The 18,841-nt window shown below is 34.0% G+C and overlaps 1 protein-coding gene across 5 annotated transcripts in view; it reads right to left on the bottom strand.

Annotated features, from left to right (window-relative positions):
- Positions 1-18,841, bottom strand: part of LRFN5 (leucine rich repeat and fibronectin type III domain containing 5) — a 248,489-nt gene that overhangs the window by 127,708 nt on the left and 101,940 nt on the right. For all 5 annotated transcript variants that reach the window (XR_007128953.1, XR_007128954.1, XM_047739214.1 and 2 more), the window contains exon 2: positions 6,766-6,937. The gene's annotated coding sequence lies outside the window, so the exon portion shown is untranslated. The remainder of the gene's footprint in view (positions 1-6,765; positions 6,938-18,841) is intronic.

The following is an 18,841-nucleotide window of genomic DNA, read 5'->3' as shown; positions in this document are numbered from 1 at the left end:
TTATATACAATTACATATAATTTTTGTCAGTACTTCCTTTTCAGTCATCTCTTTTAAGTAGAGAATTCTCCTTATAAAAAGTTTACTCTCTTTTTCTGTCTCCTTATAAATAATGAATGTATGTTTTCAACTGTGGATTATTTCTGCATTGAAGTCATTACTGTGGTAGGTATTGAAATAATCTAAAAGGCCCTCATTTTGCTGTAATGGAACTCTATCTTCAAGACATAAATAAGTAAGCAGGTATTAAAAGGTTATTTGTTTTTCAGATATTAAACAGTATGTTAAAACTTAAGGCTTTAGAACATTAGTCCATATTTGCATGCAAGTGATCAAAAAGAGAGCCAAATTCTTATTATGGATTTAGAATTAATTGCCTAACACTAAGACGAACAGTCACCTTAAAAAGTTGCTTTCACCTCAGCAACAAAACTTTTACCTCAGTTGCCAAATCTTATGCTCCTGATATTTTGTATAAATATAGGGGGAAAATGCTTTTGTATGTCAAGTAAATTACACCTTCAATATTCCTAAAGACTGAAGGTTTAAGATTAATTAGACAAATGAAACTAAGCTACTACCTGCCAATTCACAGTCATCATTCAGGTTTACCTATATAATAAGGATGATGGAAAAGGTAATCATTTGAGACTAACCTATCTATCTCCTCCTACTTGTCCACATTCCCAACTGGTGTGTTTTATTTATCACTTCTGGGTGATAAAATATCTTCAGGGTTCTCCAACATTCTAGATATTAAATACTTCTGTGTCAAAACCATATAATCTAAGGTAACTGTCTTAGATCTCTAAATTAACACTTTTCAAAATCAAATCCCTAGGTTTTCCTAAACTATTAATGTTTCCAGCTGGTATTGATATGTCTACAAAGTCCCTAACTTTTTTTTCACACATCTTTCTATGTAGTTCTATAATTTCATTGTGCATTCCCCTTCATAAGTCATTAGTAATATTAAGTTAGTGTTTATAATCAGTGTGGGCTACACAGATTCTTCTAGTCTGTGAGTTTCTTGCTGTAGTAAATCATAGATTTTTCTCTAAATGAAGTCTTTGTACCCCCAATTGTTTTCCTTGCTATAAAGTCTCCTACACTCCGAGATGTAAACTGACATGTCTCAGTTTACCCAGAGAATTCTAAATCTGACATATGTTAAAATACCCCCAGTGCAACCTACAGTGATACAAGGGAAGTTAACTAGACATGAAACAGGGTGGTCATCACAATAACTGGGATAATAACTTGGGTTAAGTCTGTACAAATTGTTTTTTTTTTTTCCTATGAGTTTCATAGCCAATGCTTTTCAATTAAGATTGTTGCCATACTTTTAATGTCAGTTGCCAGGAATACTCTCCACATGACATCAATCTCTCCTGGTCCTAAATGTAAAGTAATCACCACCTCCTAAAGCAAAACATTTATTCCGACTTCATCCCAGGGCACTTCACAGTAAGAACTATGGTATAGTATATTGTATAGTATAGTATCACAGTAAGAACTATTAGCAACCCACAGAGCTGACACTAACAGTAGACAGAGAGAGCAGTGGCCTTTCTACATCAAGTATTGCCAGCTAAGACATTTTTAGTTTTGGTGTCAGTACTTAAGGGCTTTTGGGAGAACTGTGCATTATCTCTCTAGCTTCTGGAATTTTTACCTAAGTGAGACAATACATCAGCACATTAACAATATTCCAATGTTGAAACCTATCTCTAAGGCTAAAATTCTACTTATACTAAGTAGCATATTTGCATAATCTCAGATGGAAAAACTTCTTTTTCCACTGAGCTCACAAGACTATTTGTAGCTTTCCATCATTAGTTATCTTATGGTAGTTATTTTTGCATTGTACTACCTTTATCTTGCCTACTGATCTATAGTTACTTTTAAACAAAAATTCCAATTGGATTCATTTCTACCTGCTTCATAACAATAAGGGCAGGGTCTTGATCCATTATCTATCAGAAACTAAGACCTTGAGGAATGTAGCCAAGACTAAGAAGGGGAGAAGGTAGCAGTATAAAGGCACTGGAAAAGTAAATACCAACTGAGAATGGCAAGCTTGCAATAAAACTGGGTCAAACTTTGACATCAAGAAAACCCAAAACGAAGAGATTTCATCATTGATGCTTAAAAATTTTATTACATTTGATGTCCTTGAAATCCCCACAGTGGGGCGGTGCTGGGGAGAAGGAGGAGAGGGGCTCTAGGCCTATGTTTATAGTGCCTAAAAAATAAAAAGAGGTTTCCATGATAAGCAAAATGGACATGGATCACGGCCTTATAGTGCTTATATTCTGAAAGGGAGGTCAACATTAGATAACTGCACGAAGAGACATAAACCTGCAATGAATTTCAGTTATACAGTGCTGTGAAACCATATGGTAACAGGACATGATCGGGTCAGGCAGAACAAGAAAGGCTACCTTCAGGAAGAGACTACTGTGTTAAGATACCAGGCAAAAAGGAGTTGGGAATGGTGATCTGTTGAGGAAGAAATAACCACATGCAAAGACTTTGGGGGTAGGTCACATGATGTGGAAGAAGGACTGAGTGACCTCTATACCTGGAATGCAGGAAAGGTGAGTAGCACCGTGTGAAATAAATTGGGGACAATTAGAAAGTGCTAAACCACTGGAGCATAGTAAGCCATAATGAGGAATTCTGTCTATATTCTAAGAGTAATAGTCTCTAAAAAGGTAGGACATGTCAGTTTGTACTTTGTATTACACTCTCCGCCTGCCTATGGAGAATAGGCAGAATTGGTGCATCGAAGTGTGTGAGCAGATAATTTAGGAAGCCTCTGGACTAGCCCCATGGAGAGATTAATATGTAGTTGGGACCAGGGTACTAATGGCCCCAAATGGAGAAATGGATAAATTCAAGAAAATTTTTCCAAGTAAATTTGACTATATTAGGTGATAGAATCTGTAGAATGAAGGGGAAAGAAGATGATTCCTATTTTCTCTGGTATACAGTGATATTTTTGGAGCTCAAGAATATCAAAAAGAGGGGTGCCTAGGTGGCTCGGTGAGTTAAAACCTCTGCCTTCAGCTCAGGTCATGATCTCAGGGTCCTGGGATAGAGCCCAGCATTGGGCTTTCTGCTCAGCAAGGAGCCTGCTTCCCTCGCTCCCTCTGTCTGCCTCTCTGCCTACTTGTGATCACTCTCTGTCAAATAAGTAAATAAAATCTAAAAAAAAAAAAAAAGAGTATTTGGCAAGATGACCAAGAGGTTAGTTAGCAACATGTTAAATTGTTAAATTTAAGGCACTTAGGTAATTAGATATAATTAATTTGGAATTGACTGGCACTGAATGCATGTATTTGTGAGAGTCATTTCAAAGTCTGCCTTTTTTTTTTCTTTTTAGAATTTCCTTTGAGAATTTTACTCTCTCTTCTTTTTTAAAATGAGCACTGCATGATAACATATTTCCTCTTTGCTCTACCTTTCAGGGCTATTGAACATAATACATTAACCATTTTAGCATTCATAGTTAACATATTACTTTTTTTCCTACCCAATATCTCTAATTTTCCTTCTGTTTTCTTTCTCTTTTTTTCCCTAACTAGGCTCCACACAGAGCATGCAGCCCAGTATGGAGCTTAAACTCATGACCCTGAGATCAAGAGTCAGACACTTAACTGACTGAGCCACCCAGGGGCCCCTTCCATCTGTGTTTTTATGGCTCAAGCATCTAAGATAATTTCACGTATATAAATATATACCCAAAGGTATTAAATGTAAATATATATATATATATATATATATATATATATATATATATATGGTTGAGAGCCTATTTGTTAAACTACCTCATAGAGATAATATAAGAATCAAAGAAGTTAATATATATTCAAAAGTACTGGAAAGTATCAAATGATAATATATTGATTATTATGATAAGTGGTTAAGTCACTGTCATTAATGTTATCAGAGTTGATAATTTACAAGTCTTAAACATAGGGAAATTTGTTCCAGAAAAATAAAAATATTATATATTATATATTTAATATCAGTAAGAATACTTAATATTTAGAAGGCATATTAGCTTTCTAGAGAGATTATCATTACTGCTATGTATATAGTAAATTATATACATATGTATATATTTAGACAGACATTCACATTTCCTGTTCGGATATTATTTATTATTTAATTTTATCACAGTGCTTTAGTTAAACAAGAAGGAACAGTAGAAACAGACAAAAGTACTATTTTACTGGCCAAGACTAATTGAAAATGCCACAGTGAGAAAAATAAGCATCATAACAACCACCACTACCTCAACTGTCCTATACTAGTAACGAATAGCTGTTCCATTGCCTCATTATTTTACTTCTTCTCCATGCTTTATTTCTTCTAAGAAAGTTCCTAGTATTCCATTTATTTTTAAAGGGATTTTAATGGATGTGCTATGAATTTTCAATGAGCTATTTGAAATTTGAGGAACCTAATTAGGAATGTATTTACTTTCTCTTATTTCAGGGTGATTAATTCCATGCAAGACTTTCAGGCTAATGTTACTCCAAAGAAAAAATAGAAAGGGAAAAGGAGGTTCTACTTCTACAGACTAATGGACTGGTAATTTAAAAATTGAATTAAGCATTAACTCAGAAGAGTCCTTCTCAATATATAAATTATTTCTGTTTAGCCTTCTATTGCCAGGTTAATTAAGTAAATCCTTTGGCCTTGATTATAGTCATTAGTAAATGAAAATGTATTTGAATTCACTAGTCTTGTGATTTACACTAGAGAATCTATGTGAGTAAATATATTTCCTATGTTAACAGCTTTCATAAAGTCAAACGTGTTACTTAGAAAGGTCGCTTTATCTGTGGAAAACAAAAATTTATTAAGTATCTAATTTATTGTTCAGGCATATAAAATCTCTGTAGGCTTTTGTGGGGATGCCTTTAAGAAACAAACCTTATATATCTCTGTATCTTCAAAATGTGTGAAATCAACTCAAGCTTAGTCGGGGTCCTCCACTTCTTTAAAAAAAGCAAAACCTGGAAAAATCTGAAATGTCTCCCTCAAGTTGCTTTACTCAATAAAAAGCACAAGAACAAAAACAGTGAAAGGAATTTTTAAAAGAAATGAATAAATGATGTAAAAAAAGCATGCAAGGTAATAAAATATGCACAGAAAAAAACCTACAGTAAAATAATGATTTGTAATCTATCTTCTGCATAGTCAGACTCATTATTTGATGCTACAGTTATAGTTGTAATGAATTAACTTCAATATAAATTAATATATCCTATTTGTTTATGTCTTAAAAGTAGTCCTACATTACTTTGAGTACATTAGCAACAACATACTGAATCCCTGTTTTAAGTATGCAATAGATAGCACCACAATTCAGAAATAAATTCTTTTTTTTTTTAAGATTTTATTTATTTATTTGAAACAGAGAGAGAGAGATCAGAAGTATGCAGAGAGGCAGGCATAGAGAGAGAGGAGAAAGCAGGCTACCCTATGAGCAGAGAGCCCGATGCGGGCCTCTATCCCAGGACCCTGAGATCATGACCTGAGCCGAAGGCAGAGGCTTAACCCACTGAGCCACCCAGGTGCCCCAGAAATAAATTCCTAACAACAGTCTCTCTGTTCCCTTAAGGACATAGACCTAACTGTTGATGGCATATTGAAGCTGTAATATGTTGTAAAAGAAAACTAAGATTATTAAGTGTGTTCTACCCATTCTCTTCAAGGAAATTTTAATTGCCAAGCACCTAATTAAAATAAATTATCTAGGATAAATCAAACTTTTACTGTCTATAAAAATGCATTCATAATCATTTTGTATGGTGACATTTTGACACAAATATATTCTAAGAGAAGCAAGGGATGCCTATACAAGTATTTGGGAGAAGGGAAAAGAGAAATACATCAAATTTGAATGAAATAAACTAGAAAAATGGCAAAATAGTAGGATTATAAGTATGAACTAGGAAAGTCTGAACATTCCCCAAAATACTGTTTTTACTTTTCAAATCCTATAAATATAAACAATCAGATGATTATTGTATTTGCCTGATATATCTAGTAATTAAAAAGCCCAAAGATAAATATGCAGCTGGGAACTGGTCTGGGGGTGGTATATAATATTACATTATGCATCTGGTATAATCCCTTCATGTCCCAATTTCAATCCACGTCCCTACCTGTGATTTCTCTTTTATTTTTTAGTACGCATATTTATAATTTGCCATAAACTCTCCTTCAAGGACACAGAGAACACATCACTCCGTAAGCCAACGAATCAAGAGAAATGTCATTTCCTGCACCAGTCCCTTACCCTCCATATACTATTGGAGATGACAGTCATAGAAAGGGAACTCGATATTTAAGAATCAAAAGACCAGAGACTTGATCCCATCTTCTTAATTCATTAGATAAGCAACTTTAATAAAATATTTGGTCATGCTGAATGCATTTGCTCATGTGCAAACATTATTATTTTAATCTCCCCCCTCTCTATGTCTCAAAGCTATAAATATGAATCATGATAATCATGTGAAGCAATCCTGAAAAAAATCTCAGAAAACCCCACAAAGATATAGGTTATCAACATAAAAAGTAGTAACTATGTCTCCAGAAAGATAAAAGTCAAAAAAGTGAAATAGTCAGTGATGAATAATCCTGGTTTTAATTTGTACATTAATTTGCAAGATTTCCAGTTAACCTCCTCTAACTATTTTTTAAAAGCACTGGCAACAATCAAACTGAATGTAGTCAACTTACTTCTAGAGCCAGAAGAGTTCCTCACTGCTGTGAAGGAGTCAGCACTCTGCCTGGCTGCTGAAGAAGACGGACAGGGTAAAAGCATCTCCAAAGCTGATTCTGAGGATAGTGTCAGAAGGACGCTCAGCTACTACATATCTTCCCAACACCTGGCTGAATGGTTACAGGGACTCTTCAAAGGAGACAAGCACAAAAAAAGTGTATCAAAATATGTTTACAAAGTATCTTTGAAAAATAGAGTTGCTGTGAACTGTGTGATCAATCTCAAAATATACCAGGAATATCACTAAATAGAATTTAAACAGATTTACATAAGAAGGCTCTCTAGTGGCCTGATTCCAACAGATATGTCAGCATTCTGTCTTCCATCTATAGACGTTTTCTTATCTCCTAATTGAAGATAGTTAAAACAACAGAAAGATCTATAATTCAATTTTCTTTACATTTCAATTAACTCAACTTGCAGACTAATGTTAAAAAATTACAAAAGTCAAGAAATGTTTAACCATCATCTACTATGTACCAGCACATGATGCCGGCCAGTCAGCAGTGACTGAAGCTCATAAATCCTGCCCTTACAGCAGCAAATTGTTTTATGTTGCAATGCCTGTATTTCCTTCAAGAAAAAAATCTACTTATTTAAACACATCTCTGTCTATGGAGGAAATACTCAGATGTGTGACTTGTATTTTAACTTTAGGTCAGAAGATTGTTGATTTCTACCTATTTCTGAGAGTCCTGTTAAACTAAGTAATAACTGACCTACCTTTATGGGACACATTATTTAACTTTCTTCCCCCTAACATCTATATAATAATGCCAACTAATATTCAACTACTACCACTTTTAATGCAGAAATAGGCTGCATTTTAAAAATGTTTTTGAAATGAACAAAGGCATTGTAATTTTACTTAAGCCATGACTTATTTTATCTGCAGAAGCAAAAGTGAGGAATAATATAATTCCAAAGGGTATTATTAAGAACCATATAAGATGATACAAAGACAATTTGGGTTTAGTTTATTGTTTCTGCTGTCTCTATTTGTAAAAATGTGGGAATAATCTTATAAAGTTAAAATTTAAGAAGGTGATTATATTGTCCTGAGATGGCTGATATTTAGGGCTTAAAAAAAAAAAAAGTAAAGCTACTGCTTAAAGTTTATATTGAAATTACACAAAAATGCTAAAAACCAGTGCACAGATTAATAGTAAAGTGGAATAAAGTTAATTTCAAATTACCTCTATGAATCTGCCAACTGATTCCATCTCTTTAAAAATTTTATTTATTACAAAAGAAATATACATCTTAGAGAATTAGAGAATAACTCTGATATACCACATACACACACACATGAATATAAGTCAATCATATGCCAACCATCCTGAGACAGCTATTGTTTGCCTTGTTATTTATTTCTTTCCACGAATATTTTAAGCTAATTTTTACATTTTATATGCATGATAAAAATACAAAGAATACAAAAGCAAATCTCCCTTCAAAGCAAGACATGTACCCCTTAGAAGAAACCAATTTCAAATTTCAGAACATCCTCTCAGAAACACTTTATGCATGTATGAATGTGAGTCTGTGTATGGATTTTTATACATCTCCCTATTTTGCTCTATTCCTTTTATTTCATAACCATGAAGATCACTCCTGTTTTCTATCATCAACCCTATTCATTTCTATCTGTGAATATCTATCATATGCATACAATATAATCTGCTCATAATGTGTCCCAGTTGAAAATTAGCAAATGCCCAGGATTTTATTATAAGATGATATAACCAATGTCTGTATACATTTATATACACATATCAGTGAACATATTTATAATAAATTCTTAGAAGTAAAATATTTAGGTCTAGAATCCTGTTATTGAAACTCTGATTATGTTCTCTCTCTATTGTAAAGAGGTAGTATAAAGCAAAAGCAAAGTATTATTAATGTCTCCAATTTTTATACTAACAATAAAAATGGGTTGATGATCAACAGTATTTCCATGCCTTCATTTTAGCATGGGAAGCATAGTAACTGCTACAATCCTTTCTAAATTCTAATAACCCAAAGTTCTTTTTATATATGGTCACATCATTTATTAATAACATTTTACCTTTTCTTATAATACCTTTTATTAAGTACTTATTATCTGCCAGCTTCCAAAAAGCATCTATTATCTAAACCAATTCTCCCAAGAATCAAATGAAATAAATGCATATTCTTATACACTGCTATGAAAAGTAGGGATAGAGATAAGTCAGCTAACCCTGGGCAAGGTCATATAGCTAGCACCAGGCAAGGCTGAGATTCTTTTTGTTTTGTTTTGTTTTGTTTTTGTTTTTTGTTTTTCCCTAAGGACTTAATGTCAAACCATAGATTTATTTCACAAGGGCTGAGATTCTTAATCTAAGGCTAGCTCACTCCAAATCAATGCTCTTATATCTGATATTGTTTTTTTTTTTTTAAAGATTTTATTTATTTGAGAGAGAGAGAGACAGAGTGAGAGAGCATGAGAGGAGAGGTCAGAGGGAAAAGCGGACTGCCCATGGAGCTGGGAGCCGGATGTGGGACTCGATCCTGGAACTCCAGGATCATGACCTGAGCCGAAGGCAGTTGCTTAACCAACTGAGCCACCCAGGCGCCCTCTTATATCTGATATTGTAAGTGAAGATTTCAGAAAACCATCATAAGATTCTATAGTAAAGAAACACAAAGAAGGTGCTGAGTTTTTTGAGTTTTTTTTGTTTTGTTTTTCAATCTATATATTTCGGTCAGCACAATGCCAAAAATCGTAGGTTTTAGATTGGTATTCTAATACTGTAATTTTGTGGTGTGATTTTACAAAGATGTCCTTTTCTACTTGATAATATCTTGAAATAAAACATTTTATAAGAAATTCTGATCCGTCCCTTAGTTCCAAGTAGTTGCTATGTTGGCCTTCTGCCACAGTCTTAGAAAATTTGGCAATCGTTACTGTTTATGTACATGTATTCCCAAGAAATATGGTTCTTCCTCCAACAATTATCTTGAATGTCAACATTAAATTCTGAAAGAACTCAGGAAACATAGGCAAAACTCAGAAAGTTATTAGGGAATTTTTTTTCAAAATGGAGAATCATGATCCCTTCTAGATCCTAGTGGTATTTTCTTCCCCTGAAGGTCTTTGCTAAGTGCTCATCAGTTGTCTGAACATATACTTTGATTCAAGTCTCACTATTGATAAAGGCAGGACTTTAAAAGTCTTACGAGCCTGGATTGGAATCACAGCAATGACCATATTACTCAATTTTTTCTCTTAAAATGAAAAAGAGTATTACAAAAAGTTGTCATTATTTCAAGGTATTATATATCTGAAAGTACCAACCTGGAGTAAAATTCATTATAGGCATGTGATAATTTTGTTTCCCTCAGCAAGTTCTTGCCCTAAGTTTTACCACACTAACCACTAAAGAAACCCTTGAAATATTTGAAGGGTAGCAGTAACATAATCTTAAGTATTCCTTCATATTTAAAGATCCCACTTGATGGGAGCCTGAGTGGCTCAGTGGGTTAAAGCCTCTGCCTTCGGCTCAGGTCATGGTCCCAGAGTCCTGGGATCGAGCCCCGCATCGGGCTCTCTGCTCAGCAGGGAGCCTGCTTCCTCCTCTCTCTCTGCCTCTCTGCCTACTTGTGATCTCTATCTGTCAAATGAATAAATAAAATCTTAAAAAAAAAATAAATAAAGATCCTGCTTGAGCAATTATGAACCCGCCAAAAAGCATCATTACTTATCTTTCTCCATCTTACCTCTAATGGTACAAATAAATACCATGAAGGAGGTGATCTCATTAGTTTTTAATTATATTTACCTTGTGTTGAAAATAATTAAAAATTAAACATTTAGTCATCTGGATGTTTGATCTACATGATGCAAAAAGCCAGTTGTTTTAAAATATATGATGAATAAATGAATTAGATGGTTTCACTGTAATTTAGTCAATCACTTATTTGATAATAATATATTGTTTGGCATAATATAGCCATGATATTAGTGGACTACTCCAAAAATAAGGGTATAATATAAGAAATGCTATTTTATGAAGACAAATAACTTGAAAAAAATTTGGACCAGAAATATAGAATAAAATCAGAAATTATTTTTTGATAATGGGTTTTTGAAACACATAGATATTCGGGAGATCCAAAAAATGTTATGATTAAACATGCTTGCCTCATCACCAGTACTGTTAAACCTAATTTAAAAATTAGATACCCTGATTGAATATGGAAATCTATTTGTGTTATTGAATAAAAGTGTACCATACACCCAGCTATAGGAAAATGCTTACACATTACTATACACACCCAGGATCATATGATAAATAAAGTAATGCACCGCTAGAGCATTTGTTGCTTAATGTAAATGTCACTTTGTAAATGAGAACTACTAATCATTCCTTTCCTCTAATAGCAAGAGTTCAGCAGTTAAATAAAACATGAATCTTGGTGACCTAAAAATTTTATTACTGCATTTGTAATTTCCTGTTAACAACTCAAGAAAATAATTTTAAGTGATGCTGTATTTCAGTAAGATACAACCCAAGGCGGAGGCTTTACTTGGGAGGGGCGGGGGTAAGTATAGATGGTTAACAGGAGGAATTGTGGTAATAGAACTGTTCCGTATTTTGACTGTGTACATATATACCTACATATGTGATAAAATTTAGGAAACAAAATGTAAATATCCACATGTATAAGTAAAACTGACAACCTGAATAAGATAAGTAGATTTTCTCAATGTCAGTTCCCTGGTTGCAATATTAGATATTGTACTACAGTTCTATAAAAGGTTATCATTAGGAATGAAACTCTGCATAGGGTATATGGGATCGCTCTGAATTACTTATCTCAACTGCATGTGAATCTATGTAATGCTATATCATTACATAGATTAGAGTGACATTAGAGTGACACTTAATGACCAACAACTTCAGGCTGCAGTCTCAGCATTCATTAATAGAAAAGGATTATTTAGAACATCAAGTTTAACACTGTAATGAATTATTTCATCCTGGGCGCCTGGGTGGCTCAGTGGGTTAAAGCCTCTGCCTTCTGCTCAGGTCATGATCCCAGGGTCCTGGGATCAAGCCCCACATCAGGCTCTCTGCTCAGCAGGAAGCCAGCTTCCTCCTCTCTCTCTGCCTGCCTCTCTACCTACTTATGATCTCTGTCTATCAAATAAATGGATAAAATCTTAAAAATAATAATTATTTGGTCCTAATCAAATCACAACTGGGTTACAGTGTGTTTCACAGGAAAGACTGGGAAAAAACTTAAATTTAGTAGTGAATGAAAAGGATTGAATTGCTCCTTGCTTTAGGTACTAGAGTGCATCAGCGGCATTATTGTCAGGATAGGGGTTAGATTTTATACCAGGAATGTGGTACAGTAACTTATCTAACTGCTGAGTACCCTACTGGGTGAGGTTGAGTAGAGTCTCAACCTGCTCTTAACTGATATTTTCCTTTTTTAGTTAATAATCAAAGAAAATGTAGATTTGTGGTGTTTGGTAAATGTGAGGTGGTTTAAGAGTGGAAGAAAATGCTTAGTAGTGTGGACAGGGATTCTGTGCTTTGCTGGTGGTAGTTGTTTCTTCATTTTTAATCAATTTTAAGCTCTGATCAAAATGCTTAACAAATTATATTAAAAATACATATATATATCATAGAAATATCTATATAATATATATATATTAGAAATATATACTTTAAGCATATATGAATAAAGTATTTTGATTATGCATACCCATGTAAGTGTGTATTAGCATACTATATCATATACATAGGTGGGATATTTTAATGTACATAGATACAGGTGGATCAAGAGATAGAAAGAGTAAGAGAGTGAGAGAGAGAACATGCTTTATAATAAAAACCCTAGAGCATATATATTTGACTAAAGTGAGTGAGTTGAACATGAGTCTGTAAGTCCTGAGTAACTACTGAGAAACTGTGAAGCAGATTCACAGTGGGCTTAAAAGATTTTGGAGCAATCTTAGACAATCCAAGGACCACATGAAGACTGGGAGCTGAAAACACTGCAAATATGCTGAAAAGCAATATGAGTATAGAAAGTATCTAAAAGCACAAGGAATACTTCTTTGTGGGGATAAGGGCTGGCTTAAAACCATACTTAACGACTACAGAGAAGAACTAAGAGAATGGAAGTGAGAGAAGCACACTTATAATTCACAACTAATGGCACCTTGTGTACCCCAAATTTCCTATTGGCCTATAAACTCTTTGAGTCCCTAGAATATCATGTGGATAATTGTGTGCCCCACAGCATCAACCGTGCTCACCTCCATACAAGACATTTGAGAAATACAAATTAAGGAATTTTAACCTCAAACAAAGGAAAATCATATACTAAAAACCCCAGGGAATTAACACTTGGGGAGAAAGTTTCTAAGAGAAAAGAGGACTTAGAAAGTTCTAAAAGCAAAATCTGTATCATACAATTAGAAATGATTTCTGATGGTAAAGAGGTTATTGGAAGGAGAGTTAAACTATGAAGACTGCAGAGGAGAAATTCTCCAGAAGGTTGGATTATAAAGAGACAAGTATAAAACAGAAGGAAGGACACAAAACCAAAGATGAATATAAAACAGTGTTTGCAAATCGCTTTCAGATACATTATTTCATTAGACAGTAACCCTGTTGTCCTTGATCTTTTCTTGTTCAGCATTTTAATATTGACTTGCAAGAGGACATAAGAAACAGTGCTTATTAAATCTGTGAATCTGTGACTGACACAAAACTGGGACTTTAAAATGTCTCCATAGGTTTAATGGATGGGCCAAGACTGTCAAAATGAAATATAATGATGCCAAAGGTAAGGATGTTTAGATTAAAAAACTAAACGATTATAGTGTAGGGTGAAGAATATGTCTTTAAAGGGAGTTTATATGAAATACACTTAGGGTATTAATTGTCCCCATAGTCCTAAGGGTCAATAGTTTCAGAGCTGCAATTTCAGCATTCATTAATAGAGAAGAAATACCTAGAACAACAAGTTTAATAGCCACAGTGAATTATTTAGTCCTTGTCAAACCACACCTGAAATACTGTTTGTCTTATTCTGAATTCTTACAAAACATACCTAGGGACAGACTCCCAAAGAAGGCGTGGCCAATCCCAATCACTACAATGAAAAATGGTTGAAAACTAAAACTGGAAATACTATCTTGGAAAATGATAAGAAACAGGACCAATATCTTCAAAAACCTTTTGTAAGAGGAGGGAGGTGGTGGTGTTAAAGTCAGAGACGTGGACTGAAGGATAAGAACTTCATGGAGATTTTGTACATTAAGGAGCACGCTATCTTCATAGCACTGCATTAGTATGGTCTGCCTGAGAGTTCACTGTTTGCCAACAGGTTCATTCTATATAACTATCAAAGGTGATGTTCCTGTGTAGGGCTTAAGGTTGGAAGAGATGGCCATGAGAATACCTTCTAATGTTAACATTTTATGAGACAACTCTAATGAGCCAGCCAGGTTTAGGCTGGTCCTTCTTCAAAGGCAAACTGACTTTCCTGCACCCTGAGAGTGTGGCTCTGTGGAGTGGCCTCTTCCAAAGTGATGAGGAAAATAGATACATGTATATTTCATCACTGAATTTATAATATGATATTTAAGATTATAAATGAGAAAATTTACCTCAAATCTTAAGACATATCTATAGGCAATACATTCCTACTCCAACACATATGTGTGTGGGTGAGGGGTTTAGTGTTAATTATTTTTTCAATACGTTCTAGTCTATGATTTTGATGTTTGACCAAGGGAACTGTAACTTCCTTTATAACTAAAAATGTGTGCATTTAAATTTAATCTAAGTGCTATTAGCTCTGTGAACTTTAAGTCTCTAAGAGTACAATTTAATTTTCTTCTTTAGGTTGATTATATGCATTAGCTAAATGATTCTGCATTGGCGTAACTAACCTCAGAATAAAATAAAAGCTAACTTTAAAATTTTATGTGTGTTCTTTGCCATTTTCAAAGCTTTTTCACACATATCATTTAGTATGGTCTTCAAAATAGTCTTACAAGGCAGGTAGCACTGTTATTTGATCTCATTTCAAAGGCTCAAATATAAAAAAGCATTTGCACAAAGCCATACTGTTATTTGGTAGGAGGTAAAAGAACAGATTATAGAATCTCTGATTCTTGTAAGTATCTTTCCATTCAATTCCATTTTAAGCAATTTTAGAAAAAGTTATTCATGCACAGGAAACTTCAACCAAGTCATGTCAAGAAAGAAGAGAATTGGTAGCACTATAAGGGATGTGAGCGATAAGAAATAAAATGGAAATTTAACTCACAGAAGCCAAATTGGTAAATCATTTATGCACACTTCTAATTTATTTTAGAGCTAAGGGCAATATATGTTGAAATTTATCTCAATATATCAAAAATGAATAAACAGAAGAGAAATGTATTTTAATACAGAAATGAAAGACAGTTTCAAAATGTGCATGCATGCCTAGTGATGTTTGCTTTAAGTTACCATTTTTGAGATTACATTATTAAAATATGTGGTTTTCTAACCTGCATCAGTAACTCTACTTCTTAATTAATGAAATACTTAGACAGTAATGACACCTAAAATTAGGATAAAATTTCTTCATCTAATCAATGAAGTTCTCTTCATTCAATGTCCTTAATATCCTAGATATGTTTGCACCTGTTCCTCACTACCATTATCATAATTCACTATTTCACTATATTTTACATACATTAATACAACAGCTTCATAAATGGAATTTTTGTTCCCTCTTATCACAAGACAACATGTCCTCTATATTTTCATTTTGCCACCATAATTATCTCTATAAAATGCATATCAAATTATGTGCCATATATAAAATTCTAGTATGGCATACAAAGCCCATAAGAATCTTGTTTTAAACATTCTTCATCCCCTAAGCTTGAAGCATACTAACCCATATCTCTTCAAAGACAAATTTGAAAATCTCACACTATACTTGAAAATCCTCAAAACAACTAGCCTTTTGGATATGTGAGGACTCTGCATTGGCTGTTCCTTCAGTATTCTTTTTTTTTTTTTAAGATTTTATTTATTTATTTATTTGACAGAGAGAGAGAGACAGCACACAAGCAGCCAGAGAGGCAGGCAGAAGCAGAGAGAGAAGCAGGCTTCCCACTGAGCAAGGATCCCGATGCGGGACTCGATCCCAGGATCCTAGGATCATGACCTGAGCTGAAGGCAGCGGCTTAACCGAATGAGCCACCAAGGCGCCCCTCCTTCAGTATTCTTTTCCCTCTTCTTTGCCTAGCTACCTCCTTATCGTCCAAAATTAGCCCCAGTGTTGAAGTGAGTTAGAGAGGGGGAAAAAACCCACATAAATAAAAAAGTCAAGAATGGGTCACATGATTAAATTTATATTAGCAAATAATTATCCTGGCTAATGCTGGCCAATGGGGAAGAGAAACAAGTTAGGAAATGATTTCCATATCCCAGGACTCAGATAAAATTTTTAGAGTAGGATGGTAGCAGGAGCACAAATGTAACTTGGTACATATCTGTCTGCTGTTGAGCCAGTGCAAACATCGTGCTACAAAGAACACACCTAAAACTGTGACTCTATCACTGACTAGCTATATGTTTATGAGAAAGCCCTTTTACCTAAGCACCAATGACCTCATCTAACATATTTTATGTAAAAATTAAATGAACTCATGTAAGTGAAGAATTAACACAAAAGCTTGGAATATAGCTGCTAGTCAAAGGGGGGTTACCTTTTTAAAAGTATCAAATAAGTTAAGTTTGAGACAAATGTAAAAAGTAGAGGAGCATTGCAAACACCAGATAGTTGCATACTTAGAGGAAAATGACCCCCCAAATTAACAAGATCTAAAAATATAATGTTAAAACAACAATAACAACAATAAACCAACCAAAAAAACAAAAGGTTTAGATAATTTCAACCATAAGCAAAAGGAAAACAGTAGAATGACAAGGACTTGCAGTCTGTGCGTGCTCTGACCTTAGACCTAGACTCAACACTCAAGTTGGGCAAGTTAATTAATTTCTTGCATTATCAAATATTTTAGTTACAAAGTAAGCCACTTGGACTATATAAATACAAAATTTCTTTTCACTTTTGAAACTGAACCTCTAGATACCAAATGCACATTTTTGTGCAAGGCACTTTACTGGGCACTACCCATGAAATAATCTCACAAGGGCCTTTTACTCAATTTCAAACCAGAGTACAAAAATACAGGAAAAAAAAACTTTCAATTTAAAAAAAAAAAAAATTACCTCAGGGATACTAGGTGGTTCAGTTGTTAAGCTTTTGCCTTCAGCTCAGGTCATGGTCCCAGAGTCCTGGGATTGAGCCCCTCATTGTGCTCCCTGCTCAGAAGGGAGTCTTCTTCTCCTTCTCCCACTCGCCCTGCTTGTATTCCCTCTCTGTCTCTCTCTCTAATAAATAAAATCTTAAAAAAAAAAATCAGTTTCTTCCAGATGGTAGCTACACTTGTGGTAAACATAGCATAACATATAGATTTACCAAATCACTGTGCTGTATACATGAAATTAATGTAACATCATGTGTCAATATACTTCAATTTTAAAAAAGCATCTCTTCCATAAAAGTACTGAAAATATCAAGAGCCATCCAAGCATTATTTAACAAAGGTAAGAAATTACTGAAATTACAAAAGTACTTTCATTCACACTAATAATCTCTCTGTACTTAAAAGGGATTAATGTAAAATAAATAAAGATAGGGAATATAGTTTTTGATAACCTGATTACATGATAAATTGCAAAAAAGTGTGTTTATTTGGAAACTTTCACTTTGGATTTCTAACTGCAATTCAGATTCATTTTTTAAAAGATGTCATATGTAAAGAAATAGTTAATTCTTGTGTTGAGTTGAAGGGGAGTTTTTAAGTCAAAACGGATGGGTCTTTAGCATTATCAGTAAGTTCATTTTTCTTAAAAGGCCTCACAAAAACAACATACTTGATCAATTTTTGATGGAGTCATTAAAATTAAAGTTGCCATTTTTGTCAAAGTGATAAAAATGTCTCCCATCTAAAATGCTCAGATATTCAACTGAGTTAAGAACATTAGAACCAAGAGACTCATAAAATGTTTTGGCTTCAAGATAAAAGACAGCTATAAAATTTGGAAACGTTCCCAATCTTATGCAGTAGACTTGATGGATTCTCTTAATGATGAAGAATTAAGAAAGTTAGAAGTCTAGAAAAAGACCATAACTCTTATTTGCAAAGGAAATCTGAGAGTTAATTAAAGGACTAGAAACATGTACAAGGATCATGCAATGTCTTACATTCTTGTCTTATTAAAACATAGATAGGGATATAGATTTCAGTTTATTTTTATAGTTAAGATTTTTTGGCCAATTTTTGAAAGAGGTGTGTTTTTCCTTTATTGAGAATCTTTGAGTTCATTAAGATGATCTATCTCTATGAGGTTCAACAAACTGTCAGACTTTTTTGCTGAGTGATTCTATCCAGTCTTTCATTTTCCTCTCAATTACAGATTTTTTTTAAAAAATGTTACTCTGAACTCTCACCCAGGTAGTTACTAACAGCCATGTTATTTGTGTTTTCTTCAGAAAGAAGCAACACCAGCTAATTTTGTCCGCATGTATTTTAGTGATTGCTGACCCTGCAAGTTTATCCAATAAATGTGACTGATGGCAGATTGCCCAACATGAGGTATAGCCCCTTAGATTTTGTAAAAGCCACACACAGAGGAGAAATATTGCCAACATCACCACCAGCATCTTCCCACTAAATGAGGACTGATCTGAGAATAAGGACAGGCCATGTTACTGCAGTGTCATGAAAATAAAGCAGATACTACCTGAAATGAAAAAATAAAAGCTCCTTAAGGATGTCCTGATGTAATCTGTGTGTGATTAAAGCTAGAAGAGATTCCTAAAGAAGAATTTAAGGAGAAAGAAAGGTGATTTTCTTAGGACACAGGTCATGAACAAAATTACTTTAAGTGAAAATGAATTTAGGACCATTCA

Source organism: Lutra lutra, chromosome 7 (genome assembly GCF_902655055.1).
Source record: "Lutra lutra chromosome 7, mLutLut1.2, whole genome shotgun sequence".
Classification (NCBI taxonomy): Eukaryota; Metazoa; Chordata; class Mammalia; order Carnivora; family Mustelidae; genus Lutra; species Lutra lutra.
This window is presented reverse-complemented; position numbering and strand designations above follow the sequence as displayed.